Genomic DNA, 16296 nt, shown 5'->3' on the forward strand with positions numbered 1-16296 from the left:
GAAACACTGAGCTGTGGGATTCTCAAGGTAAGGAGGATCTTAGGGACCTCATTGCTTAGCTAGCATCTGGAGTTCTCAGAAGGAAAGGCTTTCTTAAGGTCGCATAGCAAATTAATGTCAGAGCTTGGTTGCAGGAAACCACCCCCACACCGAACCGAAGTCTGGCTGAGGATCAGCACAAGTTAGGGCTTGAGGAGACGGGAAAATTCTTCCCTGGAGGGCCCACAGCAGGGGGTAGATGGGCCCAATATACCAAGGGTCTGTACCCTTTCACCCAATGAAACCATGGCCTCTCATCTCTGATCCCTTTCACACCATAAGGTAGATTTAGGGAACATTTAGATAGGCAAACAGTGGAGGCAGGTGGCACTCTTCCCAGACTGGCATTCTCTGGGCCATAAGGGCAGGGAGGAAGGCCCAGCTGTAGGTTTTGCTCGGAGGGATCCGGGCTAAGCCTGGGATATTTCAGGTCAAAGACTGTGTTTGCTTTATGGGCACCAATTTGCTGCCCTCTGTACTGCCTTCTGGAACCCCAGGGACCTTGGGAAAACCTCTTTCTTGCAGTCTTGCCATAGGAGCTGCATGGAATGGTTCAGGTCTCTGCAACAGCCCCTGGGGTCTTTCAGCAGAATCAAGCCCACTGGCCTTGTCAAGACCCTTGGTGGACATGTTGGTGGCAGAAGCATGTCAGCTGGGGGCTGGAGGCAGGCCCAGCCACTGCCTGGCTGATGACTCCGAAAGAGTAGTTCTGGAAGCATCTGTGCACCAGGGACTTTGACATCATCTTTCCAAAGATAGCCTTGGTCATCTAGGCAACTCCCAGAACTGAAGACGGTCACTCCTGCCTGTCCACCCCCAACTTAGCATTAATGGAAAACACTCTTTGAAAGAGAAGGGGTCTTCCCTTTAGGGGGTCACCAGGTGGCATTGGAGAACAGGCAATAGGAGAAAGATCTTGGAACCAGGGAGTCTGGAGACCTGGGACCCAAGCCAGATCACCTTGAAACAAGTCAGTCTTGGGCTCATGTTGTAGAATGAGGAGGAAGCCCACTGGCCTGGCTAACCATGGATGCTTGTGAAGTCCGTGGAAATGCGTTACAAGGAGAAGCACCCTCCACATGACAGGGAACACCTCTGCCCTCATCTCTGGCTTGTTTCCAGTCACGGTCTACCCACCCCTGCCCTGGCACCACTGCCAGGCTTCCTGTTGACCTTTGATGTGCAACATCAGACAACACTGTGAAAATAAGAAAAGGGAACAGGGCTCTCAAATCTAATACATCAAGTCTGAGCTCATGCTTTCCTCCCGTTTCTGCTGCTTCTTGAGTCTTCTCCACCCAAGGAACAGAATCTCCCATCAAGGAAGCCACAGGAACCAGCAACCTGAACATCCATTCTAGTAGATTCCAAGACCATGGCTCACTTTTCCCTCCACAGGGCCTGCTGGAAGTGAGCCAAGCAAAGAGGCATGATTTTCAGAGCATCACCCCCCCACCACCACCACCAGGGAAAGGAACCCCAGTAACTGGGACGTCAGTGCTCTTTAGGGAAGGATGGAGCTCAGAAAGGAAGTGGGTAGAATCACCCAATGGGGGGGGTGTCTGGGGGTGGGGGACAGAGGCTTGTTTGGGGAAAGGAGAGGAAGAAGGGGAGGGGGTGGAGGTCCCAGGTGACAAACTCTGAGTTCTAAGCAATAAGGAACAAAAGAGCAAGGAGAGCAGATGGGAGGGTTAGCCCCCTTACCCGACGTGAACCCTACAGCCCCTTTATCCGATGTGAACCTTAACAGTGAAGGCCTGCTTAAACCTTCAGGATTTGGTTTGGGGAGGACAAGAGGGCCAATATCTGCAACTGGTAGAGAAATGGCCAACACACCCTTCCCAGGGTACTGATCACCCCAGGGGCAAGAGCCCCACTGTTCCACAGACTTTGTTTCCCAGCAGGATACACCTTGCCTGGTCCTCACCTGCCTTGCCAGTGCTGTCTGGAGTGGGCTGTGCCCCCCATGTGGGCTGGCTCGTCCAGCTGGTGCTTTTCTCCAGATCACCCTGCTCCCTGCTGCTCCCATGGAGGCCCTTGCATCAGGTCTCATTCACAGGAACGCTACTAACTACTGGAAAGTGTAGGAATTCGGGTTATTCAGTCCTTTTACAAGGTTGTGCCATCGTCCCCTCTCTCCATTTCCAAAATATTTTCGTCTTCCCAAAAGGAAACCCTGTACCCAAATAAGCAGTCACCATCCTCATCCCTGCCCCCTTTTAGCCCCTGGCAACCAGGAGTTTGCTTTCTGCCTCTATGAATTTTCCTTTCTGGCTGAATAATATCCCATTGTGGGGACCTACTGTGTTCTGTCATCCGTTCCTGGACATTTGGGCTGCTTCAACCTCTCACTGCTGTGAGCATTCCCGTGTGAGTATTTGCTTGAATGCCTATTTTCCGTCCATTTGGGTGGCTATCTAGGAGTGAATGGCTGGGTCATGTGGTCATCCTATGGCTAATTTTCTGAGGAATCATTAGTTTGTGTTTGATGTCTTCCTTACCCTTAGATGTCCATACCTGACTGTCCAACATGGTAGCTGCTGTACCTGTGCGGTTGTTTCCATTTAAATCAGTTAAAATTAAATAAAGTTCAAGATTTAGATCTTTGGGCAAATGAGATTGTGTTTGCTGGGAGCGCCGGCGCCATTGCTGGGTTCCAGGTTCAGGTCTCTAATGTGTATGTGATAACTGGAATTATAGCAGCACAGCACCAAGAGCAAGAGGTCAAGGGAATCACAGGGATTATGGCCTTAGGACTGATGAGCTGCTGAACTCACACTAGTAATAACTATAGCTGGACTTCTCGGTCAGGGTAGAGATGGCAGAGGAGTAGCAGACTGAGGTGACATCAGGTCCCAGGAGTTCAGCTAGATAGTTATCAAACCATTCCGAACACCTACAAACCCAACAGGAGACTGAAGAGAAGAAGAGCAGCAATTATAGAAACAGAAAATTGACCACTTTCTGAAAGGTAGGACGTGTGGAGAAGTGAATCTGAAGCAATAGGAAGATGGACCTCGGTGGGAGGGGCTGGATCCCAGCAAGCAGTGGAGTGGCAGAGCACAAAATCCAAACTTTTAGAAGTCTGCTCCATGGGGAGACATCGCTCCAGAGGCTAAGCAGGGATGGAGCCCTCGCAGGGACAGTGTGGTCCCAGGTCCCACGGGGTCACAGAAGGATTGGGGGTGTCTGAGTGTAGCAGAGCTCCCGGGGTATCAGAGTGGGGAAGCCAGCTACAGAGACAGAGCCGAGGAGTGAGCTCTCAGCTTGGGGTTACCTTAAACTGTGATCTATAGCACAGTCGGACCACTGCTTTATAAGCAGGGACCCCACAAGTGGCACATCTGGGGAGACTCACCTTCCTTCTCTGGAGGCAGGAATCTGCTGGGTTTGGAGACTCCAAACCGGGCTGTGTGCCAGAAACAGAGACACTCGGTCACAAGCCAGGTGAACTCGGAGTGCATCCGGAGACCAGGGAGAAGGGAGTGATTGAGAGCTTTTCTCCAAGGGTACACTGAGGAGTGGGGCCCTGAGCTCTCGGCTCCTCTGGGCCTGAGATTGGGAGGCTGCCATTTTCATTCCCGTCCTCCAGAGCTCCATGAACAGCATTCAGGGAACAAAAACTTCCCAGAGCGAACTCGAGCAGATTACTCAGCCTGGCCCCTGGCAAGGGTGGTTCAATTCTGCCTCAGGCAAGGACATTTGAGAATCAGGGCTACAGGCCCCTCCCCCAGAAGATCAGCAAGAAATCCAGCCCAAATCAAGTTCACTGATCAAAGAGAACTGTGGAATTCCAGAGGAGGGGAAAGCAAAGCATGGAATTCATGGCTTTCTGCCATGATTCTTTAGTCTTACAAAGTTAATTAAATTTTTTAATTTTATTTTTTTCTTATTCTAATTTTTTAAACATTTCCTCTTTCCTCTTTTAACATTTTTTAACTAGTTTATCTTAACAATACCTTTCTAAAAAAAATCTTTTTAAACCTTCATTATTATAGTCATATTTTATCCTTCATTGTATTTAACCTTATTTTTTGCATACATATAAGGTTTTTTTTTTCTTTCTTTCTTAAAAATCTGGGAATACAATTTCTTTCAATAGATCAAAATATACCCTAAATCTAGCACAGGGCTTTGTTCTAGTCTCCAGCCTGAGCACATTCTCTCCCCCTTTGTTTTTTCTTATTTTTTTTCCCAACCAATTTATCTTGTCAATTTGTTTTTTAGAATTATTTTTAATTTTAATCTTTACAGGCATATTTCATCCCTTCATCATGTTTACCCTTATTTTTGCATACACATAAGTTTTTCATTCTTTAAAACTTTGGGAGGTAGTTTCTTCTAAGAGACCAAAATACACCCAAAATCAAGTGGGTGCCTCTAATCTATTCACCAGTCTCATATATATATATATATATATATATATATATATTTTTTTTTTTTTTTTTTTTTTTTAATTAAAAAATTTTTTTCTCTTCTGATTTGGTTAGCCTACATTTTTCTGGGCTCTTTGCTACCCTTTTAGTATTTTATTTTCTTGTTCATATATTCTCATCTGGATAAAATGACAAGGTGGAAAAACTCACCACAAAGAACAGGAGGCAGTACCAAAGGCCAGGGACCTAATCAATACAGACATTGGTAATACGTGAGATCTAGAGTTCAGAATGATGATTCTTAAGGTGCTAGCTGGGCTCGAAAAAGGCATGGAAGTTATTTGAGAAACCCTCCCTAGAGAAATAAAAGTCCCTTCTGGAGAAATAAAAGAACTAAAATCTAACCAAGCTGAAATTTTAAAAAGCTATTAATGAGGTGCAATAAAAAATGGAGGCTCTTACTGCTAGGATAAATGAGACAAAAGAGAGAATTAGTGATATAGAAGATCAAATGATGGAAAATAAAGAAGCTGAACAAAAGAGAGACAAACAACTACTGGGCCATGAGGGGAGAATTTGAAAGATAAGTGATACCATAAGATGAAACAATATTAGAATAATTGGGATTCCAGAAGAAGAAGAAAGAGAGAGGGAGGCAGAAGGTATATTGGAGCAAATTATAGTAGAGAATTTCTCTAATATGGCAAAGGGAACAAGCATCGAAATCCAGAAGGCACAGAGAACCCCCCCTCAAAATCAATAAAAATAGGTCCACACCCCATCATCTAATAATAAAACTTCCAAATTTTAGTGACAAAGAGAAAATCCTGAAAGCTGCTCAGGACAAGAAGTCTGTAACATACGATGGTAAAAACACTAGATTGGCAACAGAGTTATCTGCAGAGACCTAGCAGGCCAAAAAGAACTGGCATGATATATTCAGAGCACTAAACAAGAAAAATATGCAGCCAAGGATACTACATCCAGCTAGGCTATCATTGAAAACAGAAGGAGAAATAAAAAGCTTCCAGGACAAACAAAAACTAAAAAAATTTGTAAACAGCAAACCAGCCAGCCCTACAGAAAATATTGAAAGGGGTCCTCTAAGCAAAGAGAGAGACTAAAAGTAGGAGACCAGAAAGGAACAGAGACAATATACAGTAACAGTCACCTTACTGGCAATACAATGGCACCAAATTCATATCTCTCAATATTTACCCTGAATGTAAAGGGGCTAAATGCCCCAATTAAAAGACACAGGGTATCAGAATGGATAAAAAACCAAAACCTACCAATATGCTGTCTACAAGCATTTTAGACCCAAAGACACCTCCAGATTTAAAGTGAGGGGGTGGAAAACAATTTACCATGATAATGGACATCAAAAGAAAGCTGGGGTGGCAATCCTATATCAGATAAATTAGATTTTAAGCCAAAGAGTATAATAAAAGGTGAGAAGGACACTATATCATACTCAAAGGGTCTGTCCAAGAAGTAGATCTAGCAATTTTAAATATCTATGCCCCAACATGGGAGCAGTCAACTACATAAACCAATTAATAACAAAATCAAAGAAACACATCAACAATAATACAATAATAGTAGGGGACTTTAACACCCCCCTCACTGAAAAGGACGGATCATCCAAGCAAAAGATCAACAAGGAAATATAGGCCTTAAATGACACACTGGACCAGATGGACATCACAGATATATACAGAACATTCCATCCCAAAGCAACAAAATACACATCCTTCTCTAGTGCACATGGAACATTCTTCAGAATAGATCACATCCTGGGTCATAAATCAGGTCTCAACTGGTATCAAAAGATTGGGATCATTCCCTGCATATTTTCAGACCTCAATGCTCTGAAGCTAGAACTCAATCACGAGGAAAGTTGGAAAGAACCCACATACATGGAGACTAAAGAGCATCCTACTAAAGAATGAATGAGTCAACAGGAAATTAAAGAAAAATTGAAAAAATTCATGGAAACAAATGATAATGAAAACACAATTGTTCAAAATCTGTGGGACACAGCAAAGACAGTCCTGAGAGGGAAGTATATAGTGATACAAGCCTTTCTCAAGAAACAAGAAAGGTCTCAAATACACAACCTAACTCTACACCTAAAAGAGTTGGAGAAAGAACAGCAAAGAAAGCCTAAACCCAGCAGGAGAAGAGAAATAATAAAGATCAGAGCAAAAATAAATGAAATAGAAACCAAAAAAAATAGTAGAACAAATCAACAAAACTAGGAGCTGGTTCTCTGAAAGACTTAATAAGATTGATAAACTCCTGGCCAGACTTATCAAAGAGAAAAGAGAAAGGACCCAAATAAAGAAAATCATGAATGAAAGAGGAGAGATCACAACCAACACCAAAGAAATACAAACAATCATAAGAACATATTATGAGCAAAAATACACCAGTAATTTGACAATCTGGAAGAAATGGATGTATTCTTAGAGATCTATAAACTACCACAACTGAATCAGGAAGAAATAGAAAGCCTGAATAGACCCATAACCAGTAGGGAGATTGAAGCAGTCATCAAAAATCTCCCAGCAAACAAGGTCCCAGGGCCAGACGGCTTCCCAGGGGAATTCTACCAATCATGTAAAGAAGAGTTAATACCTGGTCTCCTGAAACTGTTCCAAAAAATAGAAATGGAAGGAAAACTTCCAAACTCATTTTATGAGGCCAGCATTACCTTGATTGGAACACCAAAGGCCCCATCAAAAAAGAGAATTACAGACAAATATCCTTGATGAACACAGATGTGAAAATTCTCACCAAAATACTAACCAATAGGATCCAACAGTACACTAAAAGCATTATTCACCATGACCAAGTGGGATTTATTCCTGGGCTGCAAGGCTGGTTCAACATCCACAAATCAATGTTATACAATACATTAATAAAAGAAAGAACAAGAACAATCTGATACTCTCAATAGGTGCTTAAAAAGCATTTGACAAAGTACAGCATCCTTTCCTGACCAAAACTCTTTAATATAGGGTACATACCTCACTATCATCAAAGCCATCAATGAAAAATCCACTGCAAATATCATTCTCAATGGAGAAAAACTGAGAGCTTTTCCACTAAGGTCAGGAACACGGCAAGGATGTCCATTATCACCACTGCTATTCAACATAGTACTAGAAGTCCTAGCCTCAGCAATCAGACAACAAAAAGAAATTAAAGGCATCCAAATCAGCCAAGAAGAAGTCAAGCTATCACTCTTTGCAGATGATATGATACTATATGTGGAAAATCCAAAAGACTCCACTCCAAATCTGCTAGAAGTTGTACAGGAATTCAGTAAAGTGTCAGGATATAAAATCAATGCACAGAAATCACTTGCATTTCTTTACACCAACAACAAGACAGAAGAAAGAGAAATTAAGGAGTCAATCCCTTTACAGTTGCACCCAAAACCATGATACCTAGGAATAAGCCTAACCAAAGAGGCAAAGAATCTATACTCAGAAAACTATAAAGTACTCATGAAAGAAATTGAGGAAGACACAAAGAAATGGAAAAATGTTCCATGCTCATGGATTGGAAGAACAAATATTGTGAAAATGTGTATGCTACCTAAAGCAATATACATGTTTAATGCAATCCCTATCAAAGTATCATCCATTTTTTCAAAGAAATGGAACAAATAATCCTAAAATTTATATGGAACCAGAAAAGACCTCGAATAGCCAGAGGAATGTTGAAAAAGAAAGCCAAAGTTGGAGACATCAGAATTCCAGACTTCCAGCTCTATTACAAAGCTGTCATCATCAAGACAGTATGGTACTGGCACAAAAACAGACACATAGATCAATGGAAAAGAATAGTGAAACCCAGAAATAGACCCTCAACTCTATGGTCAACTAATCTTCGACAAAGCAGCAAAGAATGTCCAATGGAATAAAGACAGTCTCTTCAACAGATGTTGTTAGGAAAATTGGACAGCCACGTGCTGAAAAATGAAACTGGACCATTTCCTTACACCACACACGAAAATAGACTCAAAATGGATGAAGGAGCTCAATGTAAGAAAGGAATCCATTAAAATCGTTGAGGAGAACTCAGGCAGTAACCTCTTCGACCTCAGCTGCAGCAACTTCTCCCTGGAAACATTGCCAAAGGCAAGGGAAGCAACGGTAAAAATGAACTACTGGGACTTCATCAAGATCAAAAGTTTTTGCACAGCAAAGGAAATAGTCAACAAAACCAAAAGACAACTGACAGAATGGGAGAAGATATTTGCAAATGACATATCAGATAAAGGGCTAGTATCCAAAATCTATAAAGAGATTATCAAACTCAACACCCAAAGAACAAATAATCTAATCAAGAAATGGGCAGAGGACATGAACAGACATTTCAGCAAAAAAGACATCCAGATGGACAACAGACACATGAAAAAGTGCTCCACATCACTTGGCTTCAGGGAAATACAAATCAAAACCACAATGAGATATCACCTCACACCAGTCAGAATGGCTAAAATTAACAAGTCAGGAAACAACAGATGTTGGCGAGGATGTGGAGAAAGGGGAACCCTTCTACACTGTTGGTGGGAATACAAGCTGGTGCAGCCACTCTAGAAAACAGCATGGAGGTTCCTCAAAAAGTTGAAAATAGAGCTTCCCTATGACCCAGCAATCACAGTACTGGGTATTTACCCTAAAGATACAAATGTAGTGACCCAAAGGGCCACGTGCACCCAATTGTTTATAGCAGCAAATGTCCACAATAGCCAAACTATGGAAAGAACCTAGATGTCCATCAACAGATGAATGGATAAAGAAGAGGTGGTATATATATACAATGGAATACTATGCAGCCATCAAAAGAAATGAAATCTCGCCATTTGCAATGACGTGGATGGAACTAGAGGGTATTATGCTGAGTGAAATAAGTCAATCAGAGAAAGAGAATTATAATATGATCTCCCTGATATGAGGAATATGAGAGGCAAAGTGGGGGGTTTGGGTGGTAAGGAAGGAAAAAATGAAACAAGATGGGATTGGGAAGGAGACAAACCATAAGAGACTTAATCTTACAAAATCTTACAAAACTTAATCTTACAAAACAGAAGGTTGCCCTGGGTGTGGAGAGGGTGGTGGGGTTATGGACATTGGGGAGGGTATGTGCTGTGGTGAGTGCTCTGAAATGTGTAGGCCTGACGACTCACAGATCTGTACCCCTGGGGCAAATGATACATAATATGTTAAAAAAAGTTTTGTTTTTTTTTTTTAAAGAATTTAGATCTTTGCTCACCCTGGGCTGGTTTCAAGAGCTCAGTAGCCTCCATGTGATCAGCAGCGACTAAAGTTCCGTTATTCCAAAAAGTGCCATGGGACATTGCTGCTGTACACGTAAGATCCCCCTGCGGGAAGGAACAAATCCATCTGGTTTACCGCAACGTACCCAAGGCCTAGGGAAGTGCCCAGCTGGTAGGTTCGTTATCTGAGGGACAGAAGGAGGGAAGGAGGGAGAGAGGTTTGTTGTCAGAGTCTTTTTTTTTTAACCAAAGAGGAACATGTTTATTTTTATTTAAATAAAATATATCATAAACATATCATAAACATAAACATATCATAAAATAAACATAAAACATATTTATTTTATGTTTAAGAATTAAATTCTTAAAAATACTTTTTTGACAAGAGTCATTTCTTTATTTCGTCTTGTCAGGAAAGCCATAAGGGAGGCAGGAAAAGAAGGACTTTTCTGTTTGTGCAGCTGAACAGGCTTGGGGAGTGAAACGACATGTCGAGTGTCATGAAACTGGGACAGATCACAGCCCTGCCTCCTCCCCTCCCTCCACTTGTCAGACCTTTAGTGATTCCGAGGCATCTGGACAGATGTGGGCAGTGGTGGGCAGCCCCGGGGGCTGGAAAACCCCAAAAGGCCACTGGCTCTAGAGGAATGAGGGCATTTTTGATCTGAAAAGGACTTCGAGCAGGACCTTATCCAACCTTTGTGTTTTATAGATGAAGAGAGAGGCCAGAAGAAGTTATGTGTCTGCGGGATTAAGAGGCAAAAAGGCTAGGTTGGGACCAACCCTTAGAGGGCTTGGAGGGCAGGGTCATGGCTTTGAGAGAGTCACTGAACGGCTGAGACCAGAGCTGCGGCGTTCTGAGACCCATCTGATCTGGTGCCATCTGCAGGCTGGACCAGACAGACGGAGGCTGAGGGAGAGACCAGTAGGAAATCCACTGTAGCCGGCGACAGAATGGGGGTGGCAGGGATGGGACTCAGGGAAATCTTAATGGATGAGTAAAAGAATATTGGAGCAGGGCTGGGGGGGTAAAGGGTACAATGGGACCTTGAGTCAGGAAGTAGGGGAACACAGGTCAGAAAAGAATCCAGGAAAGGAGCTGGCGTGTCCAGGAAGGTTAAGCTGAGTCTTAGACACAATGGTTGATCTGCTTGTAGGATATCCGAGCTGGAGTGGGTTTGGTAATAGAGTTCTCACCCTCTTTGTTTCATGGAGGCCCAGAAAGGGGACAGGGGGCAGGCTTAGAGGCACACGGTGTGTGGAAAACGAGGCTGGAGCTGCCATTTGGTCCAGTGAGGTTTTCATTCCATGCGCCTGAAGCCACACTCAGCAAGGAATTCCTGAAGCCCCCTTGGGCCCGAGTCTCTGCTGGGAGTTGAGCGTACAGCAGCAGGCAAATGGCCCCGGGCCCTGCCCTCAGGAAGTTTCCAGTCCAGTGGGAAGGAAGACGCTAAACCAGTCAACACAGTGTGACAAGGGCTCCGAAGGAAGGAAAACTGAGTGCTGGAGAATAGGGCGGGAGGGAGTGGTCACGGCAAACTTCTCTGAGCTATGACCTTTGACTCCGATGAAGGCAGGGGGAGAGGAGAAACATTTTTTTCCCCTAAATATTTAATTTATTTATTTGACAGAGAGATCACAAGCAGGCAGAGACGCAGGCAAGGAGGCGGGGAAGCAGGCTCCTGGCTGAGCAGAGAGCCCCATGTGGGATTCAACCCCAGGACCCTGGGATCATGACCTGAGCCTAAGGCAGAGGCTTAACCCACTGAGCCACCCAGATGCCCCAGGAGGAACATTTTTAGGCAAAGCCAGAAGTTTGGGCCAAGGCCATGACATGGGAAAGAACTTGACTTTTCAAAACCAGAAAGCTATCATGGAGCGAGACATTTGGGCCATTCTAAGTCCCAAGGAAAATGTTTTAAACAGGCGAGTGCTAGGACCCGAAGAATATTTTAGGATTGCTCTGGCTGACTGTGTCGGGACAGTCAGGAGGTTCTGTGCCACGAGGGAGAGGAAGTCTGGAAATAGCGCTGTGCAGAGGAGCTCCTTGTGTGGTGGGACACGGGGTGAGGAGGGAAGAGATCCCCCATTTAGTTGATGGCGTGCGTGCCTTTCCAGAAACTGGTACGGGAGCAGGCACTTGGCTCGTGAGAGCTAACCAGTCTGTACCACGCCTCTGAAGCTGGCAGCTTCTCAAGACGGCCGAGGGGTGACATGTGGACAGATCAGGGCTTTGGAGGAGAGCAGCCTGATGCTGAAGAATGGTGGGCATTAGAAGGACCCCAGGCGCCCGTGAGGTCCCCGTCTGCAGGGTGCTCAGGAGTTTGGGGTTTGTACCTGGGTATAAGCGGATTTCACTGTCCCATTGAATTTTTCTATAGAACCGCAGGATGTTGGGCCCAAACCCTTTCTTCGTTATTGTACCCTCAGGAGCTCGTTTAGATACCGCCCTTCCCCCAGTCCTAATCCCACTTAAAAGCTGAATGCTGCAGATAGCTGATTACCTACTGTCTCTGTATTTGTGTTTATATATAGAAAGAGTAAGATTCTGGGGGCGTCTGGGTGGCTCAGTCAGTTAAGCCTCTGCCGTGGGCTCAGGTCATGATCTCAGGGTCCTGGGGTCGAGTCCCTCATCGGGTTCCCTGCTCAGCAGGGAGCCTGCTTCCCCCCTCTCTCTGCCTGCCTCTCTGCCTACTTGTGATCTCTCTCTCTCTCTCTCTGCCAAATAAAAAAATAAATAAATAAAATCTTTTAAAAAATTTAAAAAAAAAAGATTCTCTTTCCCTCTGTCCCTCCCCCACCATTAAAAAAAAAAAAAGAGCAAGATTCTTTTTGTCCCTCCCCCAAGAAGCAATTTTTGCCCCCTTGGCTGTGCTCCTGCCCCACTGAGTATGTATGCTGGAAATCAGAGTCTCCCCAGTCCTTACAGGGCCCACAGAGGGTATCTCCTGTGACTTAACCAACATGTCCACTTTTTTCTTTTTTAAGATTTTATTTACTTATTTGAGAGAGAGAGAGTGAGCGAGCGAGCGAGAGAGAGAGCGCACGAGCAAGGGCAAAGGGAGAGGAAGAAGCGGACTCCTTTGCGGAGCAGGGAGCCTGACTCGGTGCTCGAACCCAGGACCCTGGGACTATGGCCTGGGCTGAAGGCAGATGCTTTACGGACCGAGTCACCCAGGCGCCCCATCCACACGTCCACTTTTGCTTCCTGGAAGAACGAGCTTTGCTGAGATCACCTCAGCTCAGCCAGTGCTTCGGGAAACCCTGTGCTTCCCAAGGTCACAACCTTCCCAGACTCTCAGAGTAGCAGAAGCCTTGAGAGCTAAACCCACAGGGTTCCATAAACCTCACCATCGTCGGAAACCCCGGTGGTGTCTCAGGAAGGCGGTTCAAGCCCTTCTCCTCTCTGTATCTTGCTGGGTTTCTGGGCCCCGAGGCCCACATGCCCTTAGTTTCAGACAGAGCTCCTAAAAACCATCCTTTAACCGCGCTAAGCAAGATGCCACTCTCTCCAGCCCTCTGTCTGCCCCAGGACTCCCAAAGAGTGTTCCTTCAAGAGCCCTTTGCCCAGCTACCAACACCGCTGAATCCAGCTCAGGCTCTGCAGGTCTCCCCACATGGGCGGAGAGTTTACAAGATGCCCCCCCGCAAACAAGGGTCACCTTATGTCCCTGACAGCACCCCATTTTACAGATAAGAAACCGGGAGCCAGAGAGGGTTGGGCTAGAAGGAAGTTCACAGAGCGAGGCTCTGAGGCCTGTTTTCTTCTTCCTGCACCAGAAGGGGCCTCAGCCGCTGTGCGGACGCATTGAGGCACAGGGCCTGTGCCCCTGGTTCCTCGGGCACCACGGATCCCCTCTAAGGGCCGTCCCCACGTCAGCACCTGTCCTCAAATCATTACCTGGTGGAGCTGAAGTCAATACGGGAAGTGAAAGCAAGCTTTTGGAAATGTTTATAGGAACTCCGTGGAGAAGTTTTATGCCTACTAAGTCTGATAATAAAAAAGTCCGGCCTTAGAGAGTGGTTTTTTTGTTTGTTTGTTTTTTTAAGTGCTTTTTTTCTAATGATTCACTTTTACCATATTTTACTGAAGTGTCCGTCTGCGATGGATGGGAATTTTTTTTTTTTTTTTTTTTAAAGCTGGTCCTTGGGCACCTGGGTGGTTCAGTTGGTTAAGCAATTATCTTCAGCTCTGGTCATGCTCCTGGAGTCCCGGGATTGAGTCCCTCATCGGGCTCCCGACTCCACGGGGAGTCTGCTTCTCCCTCGGACCTTCTCCACTCTCATGCTCTCTCTTACTCTCTCTCTCTCTCAAATAAAAAAAAAAGATATATATATATATATATATATATATATATATATATATATGGTCCTTCACCACCAATCACTTGAGAAGCGCAGGGTAGAGGCTAAGTGCCTCCCACCTCCCACACAAGGCATGGAAGGTCTTCGACCTCAGGATTAAAGAAAGAAGACTAATATGGGGCTGTTTGTCTGGACTCACTGGTGGACGGAGCCCAAAGGTCTCTCTTTTTAGCCCTGAGCAGACGTACCTCAAAGTCAGTGAAACCTAGCTTCCGGGAGCTCCTGGTCACCCCGAACAGCCCCCCCCCCGGGGAGTGCCCCCTTACAGCGACAGTGGGCGCTTCCATGTGCCTTTCACTGGGGGCTCATCCACTCCGATATTTGATAGAGCAGATGGCAGTCTTATTTCATTGACTCATCCCTCCTCCCCCATCCAGCAGACGGGGAATCCAAGAGCCAGAAGGAGGAGAATTTGTTTATTTTCCTGTCTCCAGTGCCTGGGAGGTGGCGCCTGTCACAGAGTAAGCCGCAGGGCTTGATCAGAGAGCTCCTGAGTGGCGAGCCTGCCCTCCCTGCCTTCAAAGTATAACAAACCCGCTCCCCCAAATCTTTCACCCTGTTTCTCCTGTGGCCAGCGCCCACATGACCAAGACCCTGGAGGGAAGGGAGGTCTGAGGAACGTAGTGCAGCTTGGCTCAGGGGACACACGATGAAGTCATCACCACCACTCTAAATACTGAATAAATGAATGAAGTGACTTGCCCACGGGCACACGGCAAGCACCGGAGAGGCGAAGCTGGGATGGGAGGGGTGGTCTTCTGGCCCAAAGGCATGGCCCTATGCTTCCTTGAGGAGGGGACCTGGCCACTGAGCTCCGTGATGGGGCCACCAGGCATGACACCGCATTGCTCTGACATCCTTCCCTGAAGCTCCCCCTGGAGCCGGCCCAAAGGTGTCGTGAGCACGTGCAATGTGTGCCCCACGCCTGGGCTTCCGCTCAGAGCCAGAGTCTGCCCCCCCTCCCCACCCCTGGAGTCAACAGGTCTCAGATGTATGACGGACGATGCTGGTTGTGGGAGCACAGAGCAGGGATCTTCCCACTTGGCCACAGTGACAGCGACTCAAAAGCCGGATCCTGAGGTCCAGCAGGAGCTGCAGGCAGGCCAGGTCGGGGAGGGTGAGCCCACGAGAGGGAGGCGGGAGCTGGATCTCAGAGGGCCCAACGTGCCATCTGTGGAACTCTGGCAGAGAGACCCAGCTGGCTAGCTTCAGATGATACCTGCTGGAGGGCAGAGGAAACACTCTGCAGATACACTCGGAGGTGTCGCTCAGCTGCAGATACACTCGGAGGTGGCACTCAGGTGGCAGTGTGGGATCTCTTAGAGGAGGAGAGGGTGTAGGCTTGAATTTGAGTTGCCTGAAGCAATGCTGGTTTGGAGAGTTTGTCTTTGGAATTAGACCTGAAAGTCAAATCCCAATTATGCCAGTTTCTTAGCTTCACTGGGCTTTGATTTCCTCAACCATATAATGGGGATGGTATGATCACACCCATTTGTCTGTGCGTTTCCTGCTTTAAATCATCCGATGTTAGTGCACCAACCAGGTGTGTGCAGTGAGCCAGAGGCTGGGGCTGGGGACCGGGGAGTCAGCTAAGGCCCCCCCCAAGTCCTCACGCCAAGTGGGGTGATGCCTCCAACCCTGGGTCGTGGCAAGGTGAGGGGACAGAGCCCAGATGCAGCAAAGGGTGAGGGCAGGAGGAACACTTCAGAGCTCCAGGACTCCGTAAGCATCACGTTCAAATGCATGTGTACGATCTGTGGTGGTGAATCGGGTCCCGCCATGTTTTTTGTCTTGGTTGTTGCTGTTAATGAGATCATACATGAAAGGCACTGATGGCTGAGTCAGAAAACCTGAATTTCTAGTCCTCCATTGGCTACTAATCTGCTCCGTGCCCTTGGTCACGCCCCTCGTCCTTTCTGGGCCTTGGCCATTTTTTTTTTTTTTTTTGCTTTTTATTTATTTATTTAGTTTTTATAATTTTATTTTTTTTTCCAGCATAACAGTATTCCTTGTTTTTGCAACACACCCAGTGTTCCATGCAATCTGTGCCCTCTCCAATACCCACCACCTGGTTCCCCCAACCTTCCATGCACGGGACTGGAAGAGATTATGCTGAGTGAAATAAGTCAAGCAGAGAGAGTCAATTATCATATGGTTTCACTTCTTTGTGGAGCCTAACAAATAGCATGGAGGACAAGGGGAGTTAGAGAAGAGAAGGGAGTT

This window comes from Lontra canadensis, unplaced genomic scaffold (genome assembly GCF_010015895.1).
Source record: "Lontra canadensis isolate GAN:19392208 unplaced genomic scaffold, GSC_riverotter_1.0 scaffold66, whole genome shotgun sequence".
NCBI lineage: Eukaryota > Metazoa > Chordata > Mammalia > Carnivora > Mustelidae > Lontra > Lontra canadensis.